General features: G+C 32.5%; 1 long non-coding RNA gene across 1 annotated transcript; it reads left to right on the forward strand.

The window, feature by feature from the left end:
* Positions 1 to 4,932: 4,932 nt before the first annotated feature.
* Positions 4,933 to 6,576, forward strand: LOC112038890 (uncharacterized). Its single transcript, XR_010632310.1, has 2 exons — positions 4,933 to 5,059; positions 5,190 to 6,576. It is a non-coding gene; the product is annotated as an uncharacterized LOC112038890 (long non-coding RNA).
* Positions 6,577 to 9,076: the final 2,500 nt, after the last annotated feature.

The raw sequence follows: 9,076 nt of genomic DNA on the forward strand, positions 1-9,076 counted from the left end.
TTTATTGACGGTCTGCCTCCTATCTTTGCTCATAAGGTAAAACAAGAATTAATTGGTAAAAATGATTCTATTGATTATGATAATTTAACCTATGGTGATATTTTAAGCACTATTAAAAAACTTGGTATTAATATGTGCAATGATGAAAAACTGTTAAAACACCAATTAAAAAATAAAAGAAAAGCTAAATATGAAATGGGTAATTTTTGTGAACAATATGGTTTGCCCCCAATTACTCCTTCTCGGCAAAAGGGTAAAAAACATGATAAAAGTCACAAAAATTATAAAAAACACAAAATTAATTTTAATGTTTTTTATGCTAAAAGGAAAAATGTTTCAAAAAAATATGTTAACCAAAAACCTGGAAAAGGTAAATGTTTCAACTGTGGAAAACCTGGTCATTTTAGTAAAGATTGTAAACAAAAACCTGGTAAGTTGAAAAACAAGTTTAACATGTTAAACATTGGAAATAATGATCAAGAAGAATTATTCAGAATCCTTGAATCAAACAATTCATCTGATTCCTTAGAAGATGATTTTTCTTCTTCAACTGATTCTTGCTATCAATCTGCTGATGAATCTTCTGATTCTCCTAATATTAAACTTGGTTGTAGAAGCTCATGTTGTAATGCTACTAAAACTATTAATGTTCTCACTAGAAGTGAAGGAAAAACTTTGGAAAGATTTAATAAAAAGAAACCGAAAGATTTAACAATTAATGATTTCCAACATGAAATTAATGTTGTTAAACAAGAGATAAATGAATTAAAAATGTATTTAAAAATAGTAAGCAAAATAAATCTGATAATGAACAAGATGAGCACAAGGATAGAGATGAATCCAATCAACAGACTCTTCTTTCTGATAAAGGTATATATATATATATATATATATATGTATTGATTGATTGATTCAAATAATAATTTTGGAGAAAGCCCCGTAAAATAAATGCATATTTCTTATTACATATTTTTAGAGAGCCACATAAAAGTGATACATAATGGCTCGTTTGGTAAGAAATTTCTAGTAATGTTGTTTTCTTGAAAATACATATAAGTAAAAATGTGTGAAAATACGTATAATATTATTTAAATACTGAAAACTGTTATTTAAACAATTATAACAAACGGGCCCTAAAACACTTAGACTTGTCTTTATAAAATTAAGGATAGTTTAGCTATGTTGACTATAAATGTTTTTCAAAATAATTTTTTGGAAGATAACCAAACACTAAAAAATAAGAAAAATGCTATGCCTCTTTTTACAACACTCTTAGAACAAATCACTGGTATTAAATTGTTATTGATTTTAATTGAAATTCACAATTTAAATTACTTTTTTACCCATTTATAATAGCAAATAATAACCTGTCACATAAGCCATGGAGTTACACATTTTTAAATCATTAATTTCCATCATTCTAATGGTATATTAATGCCATGTCAGATCTAATACCATCAATTCATTAAATTCCATTACAAAAAAAAAAAAAATCACTATCCTCTTTCCACCCTTCATAGCTCTCTCTCTCTCTCTCTCTCTCTCTCTCTCTCTCTCTCTCTCTCTCTCTCTCTCTCTCTCTCTCTCTCTCTCTCTCCTGGACCTCCTTGAATACCTCTAATAGACGCAAAGGACTAACAAGACCATAGCTCCATCTCTAACTCTGACCCAATTTTTCTTAAAAAGCCCTCAAGGTTCCAATTTCCATATAAATGCTATAATGAAGTTTTTGGTAATGGTTTAAACTAAAAGCTAGTCATCCCCTAACACAGAAAAAAAAAATGTCCTAATTATTTCATCTTCTGGTAGAACCAAAACACAAAATCTAAACCAATCTTGAATTGGTTACAATACCCAAATTTGAAAGACAAGAATTGCTCACAACCATAGAGAGGAAAAGAGCCAATTGGGTAACTTTCAGTTACGTTGGGCTAGTTATATTTAAAGAAAATTGTTGCATTTCCTTCCCTTATTTCCTTAATTTATAATTTTGAAGTCTAGATTGGACAACAACAAAAGTAAAACTATTAGGATTAATATGGGGATCAGGGTTGACAACGAAATTGATGGCTTAATTGTCTAAGGTTGGGAAAGGGTAGTATAAGGTTTGAGAATTGAGGTTCAATTTGGCTAGAAACAGTAGCACTCGAAGGAAACACAAATCACTGTTATTTAGTTCTCGTAGGAACGCCATCATAGCGTATATATGGAACCTTGGAAGAATTTTTTTTTTTTTTTTTTTTGGTGATGGGAGGGGCTTCTATTTGGGACTGAGTCATATGCATCCCTTGGAAGAGTTCATGGAGAGAGAGAGAGAGAGAGAGAGAGAGAGAGAGAGAGAGAGAGAGAGAGAGAGAGAGAGAGAGAGAGAGAGAGAGAGAAGAAGAAGAGAAGAAGAAGAATGAAAGCTCACTTAGTGTGTAAAACACTAGTGAATGTTTAGACCTCCAATTTTAAAATAACCAACACAAACTTATACTCAAACACTATAATGCAGAATGATAAATATAAGCTATACTCAAATAAACAAACTATTCTAAGCCATAATTTAATCACAACACAGTAGTAATTAAATGCAAAGAGTAAGGAATAGAAAGAAGCAAACGCAAGATAACACCGGCATGTGTTATCAAAGAGGAAACCAAAAAACTCGGTAAAAAATATCTCTGCCGCCCTCCAAGCGGTAAAATGATCTACTAGAAAATCAGTTGGGATACATGAATAGTAATAGACCCTCCAAGCCTAATCTACCCAATGCATCTAAACCCTCCAAGATTTTTGCTTCAACAGGGTTAAGCCTAACATTGTCTTCTCTAACTTAGCAGATCCCACAATAAGCCCATTGTATCAACCAAATGAATTGGTTCTCTATTGAACTGCTTCCTAAGTACCAAATAACCTTCTCACTAATATGAATATGGTGAGGTAAGGATTTGGCTAAAGATCCTCTCAAATGAAGAGGGTGAGAGTAGAGGAATTTGGAGAATCAAATGTATAAGATTGTGAATGAGTCAATCTTATTTTTCTCTAAGGTTTATCTCTCAAAATTCACTCTGGAAGCTTTCTACATTTCATGGGTATAATGGTATTTATAGTAGGGTATGAGAAGGAATGTGAAAAGTCATTTTTCTACAAAATAGGGTGCTTTGGCGAGTGACTCGTGACTAGGATGAGTCGCGAGTTCCAGTTGCCAAATAATAGAATTGCCAAACTGTACTTTTTGTCATGTAGTGATTCAGCTGTCCTGACCCTTCAACTTCCTGCATGCTTCACATGTGTGACACTTTGGCGAGTCACCACTCGCGAGTCAATCACGAGATGCTCTTTGATGCACACACTTGATTAATTCTTCACATTTTTTCACACACAACCCTTATATAATTTCCACCTAAATACAAGATTTCTAAATGCTAAATTATAAGTAAATTTGGCATGGAATAAAGTCAACACATGGTTGAATAAATTAAACCTTACAAAGAAGAAGAAGAAGGAAAAAAGATAGAGGAGATGTGATTTAAAGGTCTAAGATCTTGTGGTGGTTGAAGCTTTAACAATGGTTATAAGTACCTAAAAAAAATTATGATATAAAATCTGAGAAGTGTCCACAATTTTCAAAATAGGGCAATTCAATCATAGTTAATAGGTCCACCTTTTTTTTTTTTTTAGTTTGGTTTTCGGGGTTTAAAGAACTGTCTTGGTGTATGGTTTTTGGTTAACTGGATCGGACTATACGGTTCGGTCCATGTTAATTGCAAATTGCTGGCCAAGTGGTTCTTTAGCAAGTAAAATCTGAAAACCGACCCTACCACAAATATGAAAAAAAAAAAGAAAAAGAAAAAAAAAGAACCATGTTTAGATTAGGACCAGAGAAAAAACACATGCATTAAGTATAGAAGTATAGAACCAGTGAATGCACATTAACCACTACACCAATTGGCTTCTTTAATTTATGCCACCCATTGGATTAATATTTTGTTTATTGTATTTTTACAAGAATAATAGTTTTGAATTTAATTTTATCATTATTTACTTAATAGTATTTTCTAAATTTATTTGTGTACTAGAATTATGATTTTACATCATTACATGTGAATGTGAAAATTTGTAAATTTATTTTGAAATTGATTTTAATGTTAATTAAAATTATTTTTATTTGAAAGATTACCGAACACAATTTTTAAAGAGTGCGGGTCTAAAAACCATTCTATTTTAGTCAAATTTTCAATTATTACTAATTTAATATATTTATTTATATTTAAATAATTATTAAATTAATTATGATGTCATCGTGGTTAAAACTAAAAAATCTTAAATCTCTCAATTTTTCGGTTATTTGAACAGTCCAAGTTTCAAAACCATGGGTCTAATTACCATGATCATTGTTATAGGTCCATCACATGTTGAAATTAAGGACCAAGCAATGCACCTTCTGAGTCTGAGTGCCATTGCTGTTGGCTTGGTAACCTCAATAATGTGACCAATTGGGCTTTGATAGTTGTTTTCTTTTTCAGATTGGGCGCAATAATCTTGCTCTGTTTTTGTCCCAAAAAATCAGGGACTTTGGGAGATGCAATTCCTTGGTTTTAGAAGAGAATTTAAAATTCCATCGGATTTCATCTTTAGATTTTTTTTTTTTTTTTTTTATAAGTTCATTTTTAGATTATGCCTTTAGTTCTTCTTCCTTTTAATTTTCATCAAACTTTTTCTAATTAACCAAAATATCTCTCATACCCATATTCTCCCTAAACTTTAGACTAATGGCCCAGACACACCCTCAACTTTTATATTAACCAATTTCCTCCTTAAACTTTACACGGTAAAGTCAAACTTTACACTCACGTGTATCTTTAAAATATAAACTCACCCCAAGAAATTGAAACCCAACGGATCTTACCAAAAAAAAAAACCAACGGAGAAAGAAGAACAACCGACGGCGGACAGGAGAGAGAGAGAGAGAGAGAGAGAGAGACGGTAGAATTAGAGCCACCACGGCATGGCGTCGAGTTCTTTATCCTACTTGCCCTCGTGGTCCCACCACTGTCACAACCTCTCGCCCCTGGTATTTTTTCTTTCTTTCTTTCTAATGCAAGTATTGTTATTTCAAATTTTCACGTACTCTCTGTTTTTCAGTTGGAATTTATTGGTTTGATTTAATTTTGGGTTGGGGTTTTTGTGTGCTTGTTTCATAGAAGTTAATGGAAAATGCAAATGAAACAAACATTAAATTTGAGACTTGAAATTACAGTATACATATCAGGTGAGGTGATCCTTTTGTTAAATTTTCTTCTTCTTAGTGGTTCAGGTGAAGTGATTCTGTTAGTTTGATTTCCAGAGAAGAAGAAAATGATAATTTCAACAGCCCTTGAGTCTGTTCGCCTGTCAAAAATTTTACAGTGGACAATATTTGATGCTATGATCCTATTGGTTTATGGTTTGCTTCATCTTTCTATTGATGAAATATTTCAATAGTTTCATCTTTCAACAGTCCTTGAGTTTGTTGGTCTGTGAAAGTTTGGCCCTTTGTGTGTTGGTTCTTGAATAGAAACTAGAAATGACCTTTTCCCACATGGGAAAATCAATCATGTGCTTCTGGTAAGTGAAGGGATTATAAGTTTCATTGCTAAAAATTGCTACTTGGGGATTTGCAACAAATAAGTAATTGTAGTGAGTAATCTTGTGTCTTATATAGAACTGCGGGTAGTTTAAGTGGTGTATTAAAAAGTTGTTGCTGGGGTTTCAACTCAAATTGTATTGAGTGATAAAATTATAATGAATTTTTAAGCAGTAGCAGAGATTGACAATACTATGGAGAAATCTCATTCTTGGTTTTTTTTAATAAAAATGTGTTGAGTGAGTAATCTTTGTCGGTTCTAGCTTATATTATGCAAGTATCATGTTGGACAAATTTGATATTTGCACTTAAAATAAGAAGGCCATCTGCATGTATTTCATCAAATTTAGCTCACTTTGACAGTGGTATTGGTGAAATTGAGGTCTTGTAATTGAATGCAAGGATTGTGATAGGTAATTGATTGGTGGAATTCTGTCCAAAGATAAGCTAGTTATTCAATGAAAAATTGGATACCAGAGCTTTCTCCAGTTGCAAATATTCTAATTCGCAGATGCTCAAATTAAGCTTGTACTTCGTACTTCTTACATGTTTACTTTAACAATAGATGTATCTTATAGAGTTTTGTTTCATTGTTATTTGAAATTTGTTCATAATATTGGGTTTTAGTATGGACATCATGCATCCTAGCTTATTTCAAATCCATTTTTCATGGCACACATATGGCCACTGTTTTCTATTTATATTTATGCCAACAATGAAAACTGAATGATGCAAAATCCTTGGTATTTCTTCAAGTGAACTTAAAGAAAGCTTCAATGTAGAGGCTACTAAAAGAAGGGTTTGTATGTAATGTAACATAAAAATGTTCACAATTATGTAATGTTCAACTTATGCAATTAATGGCATTCCATTAATATATGGGTTCTTGAAAAAGCTTATAACTTAAAGTACTAATGTATTGATCCATATTCTTTGTTATGCTCATGAGAATTATTATTTTTTTATTTTTTTATTTTTTTAATTATCAAGGAAATAGTGGAAATTTCTCCTATCAGGAAGATGCCAATATATGACTTGCGTAAGTCATTGTGGTTTGCATTAAGTCACTACTAGGTATATAAATTGGGGATCAAATCATTCTCCTTAGCTAACACTAACAATGTCACCTTATTCAATTGCTTTGATTCATATATTAAGCTTAAAAATGCAATAAGCACTAAAAGATGTCTGTCTCCCAATAAGGGAAGAAAGTCCCAACCAAAAAATAAACATTTTTCAATTTGCCATGAATTGAAATATCAGCAAGTGTTTACAAATGGTACATTGTTTCACAAAAATAACACCAAACGAATCAATAATTACACTTTTCTAATACACCACTCCTTGAAGACTACATGTGATTGAAATACGAGTCCCTATGTTAGGTGTACATTCTTCATGTTAGTGTGTTGGTTAAACTAGTTAAACTCAAGGAATCTAGGCCTTGAAATCCTTCATCACTAGAAAACCCTTCTACAATCCTCAACTTATCACCATGGTCTGAATCTCCTTCACCATTCCAATTCAATAGAATCACATTGGGATTGAAGGGGTGGCACATTTGGTATAGAAGGTGAATTTGCAGGGAGTGACAGTGGACATTCATCCATGGCTGCAACACAAAATTAACAAGAAGATTAATAGAAAGAGCTGGAAAAAGAAAAGGAAGAAGAACAATATAGAAAATAGGGGAAAATATAGAAAAAACTCCCTATTCATAAACTATTCCCTCGAAGCTAGAGATTTTTACAAGTCTACTTATGTAAATGAAACAATATGGAGAATAGAATTCATTGTAAATGGCCAACACAAACAAATAAACAACTCGTACCCAGTGCTTGCACCAAAGGATTCCAAAAAAACAAAAAACAAAAAACAAAAAACAAAAATATGTAATCCTCTGGATCAGAATGCATATGAAATAAAATCTCACCAATAACATGCTCACTCAGTGATCAAAAAGATTTACAGTGCTTCAGTCACACCCCACATCTAGGCTGATGAACTGAGTGGTATGAGACCTTTATGCGCTCAACAAGATGCTCACTGATGAACTGAGCATGTGTGTCCTTCGTGTAGGTAACCATCTTGCAACAAGAGGTTGTGCTTGCAATTGTTATGCTAGAGGAGCCTAGAAGCTTGAAACGATTTTGTGAACTGGTAGGAACAATAAATATCGCTATATTCAAATATGTAGCTTTGACAAAGTGGCTACCATTATGTATAGTATCACAAAATACGATCAAACAAAAACGTATTATAATCACTTCTTTTCCAAATTTTCTTGTTCAATTCCTTACTTTTGAACCAATAAAAGTAACTTCAAAACTCACTCTTCCACTAGAGAGCAGAATCAATGCAGCTGATATATTAGAGCAGTAGCCATATTTCTCTCAAGCATTTCATCAAACAGTTGTATAGCATACGCATGTTGGGTGCACTGCACCGTTGGTCCAGCCCACATGCTGTTTTTTCAAGAGCACATTTAATGAGCATGGCTCTCCATGACTTGTGAGAAGTCAGACTTCTCTTAATGAGAAGTGAGCCAAAGTGTGTTGAACGCGTTGAAGACAAAAGAAAAGAAAGAAGCAAAAGGCAAAGTACTCATTCAGCTATGACAGAGAAGAAAAGAGATTTGGTTGAAGTAAAGTCAAAGTAAGTGGCTTGCATTTATTGTGATTTGAAGAGAAGAGTGTGAAAGGAAGAAAAAGAAGAAAAGGTGAAAGAAATAAAAGGGAGAAGTTTCGGCCATTTGAAGGAATAGGGGGCTGAAGAAGTGAAGTCCCAGTGGGAAAAAAAGAAGTGAAGTTCCAAAGTGTGAGGACTAAGTGCGTGAGTAAGAGCAAGTAAAAAGAGAAGAGAAAAATAGAAAGAGTTAGAGAAAATACACAGTGAGGAAGAAAGCAGTGAGTGAAAAGAAAAATAGAGTTTTTTTTTTTTTTTTTTTTGCTTAAGTTGTATCTCTAAGTGTAAGTGCGTGAGTAAGAGCAAGAAAAAGAGAAGAGAAAAATAGAAGAGTTAGAGAAAATACACAGTAAGAAGAAAGCAGTGAGTGAAAAGAAAAAAGAGATTTTTTTTTTTCTTCAAGTTGTATCTCTAAGTGTTGTAATCTCTTTTATTATAGTGAAATTATTCGGAATTTGTCCGTGGTTTTTCCTTAAGGAGAAAGGTTTCCACGTAAATCTTTGTGTTATTATGTGGGTGTGTTTCTCTGTGCTTTTGAAATTTATTCACTGTTATATAGAATTTTTCCCAACAACTCAAAAGCAATAATGCAATACATGTTCACTACAGCACTAGCCACATAAAAATCAATTGCAAAACAATATAAAGAATATCATTAATTCTCCTAATATTTATAATGTAATTACAACTCCAAATTTTTAATGTTTGTTTCATTTGTAAATTTCATTTTCTATTAAACAAACAAGCTCACAAGACCCAACCCCAAAAATTAGACCAAAC

Source organism: Quercus suber, unplaced genomic scaffold, assembly GCF_002906115.3.
Source record: "Quercus suber isolate HL8 unplaced genomic scaffold, Cork oak 2.0 scaffold_15, whole genome shotgun sequence".
NCBI lineage: Eukaryota > Viridiplantae > Streptophyta > Magnoliopsida > Fagales > Fagaceae > Quercus > Quercus suber.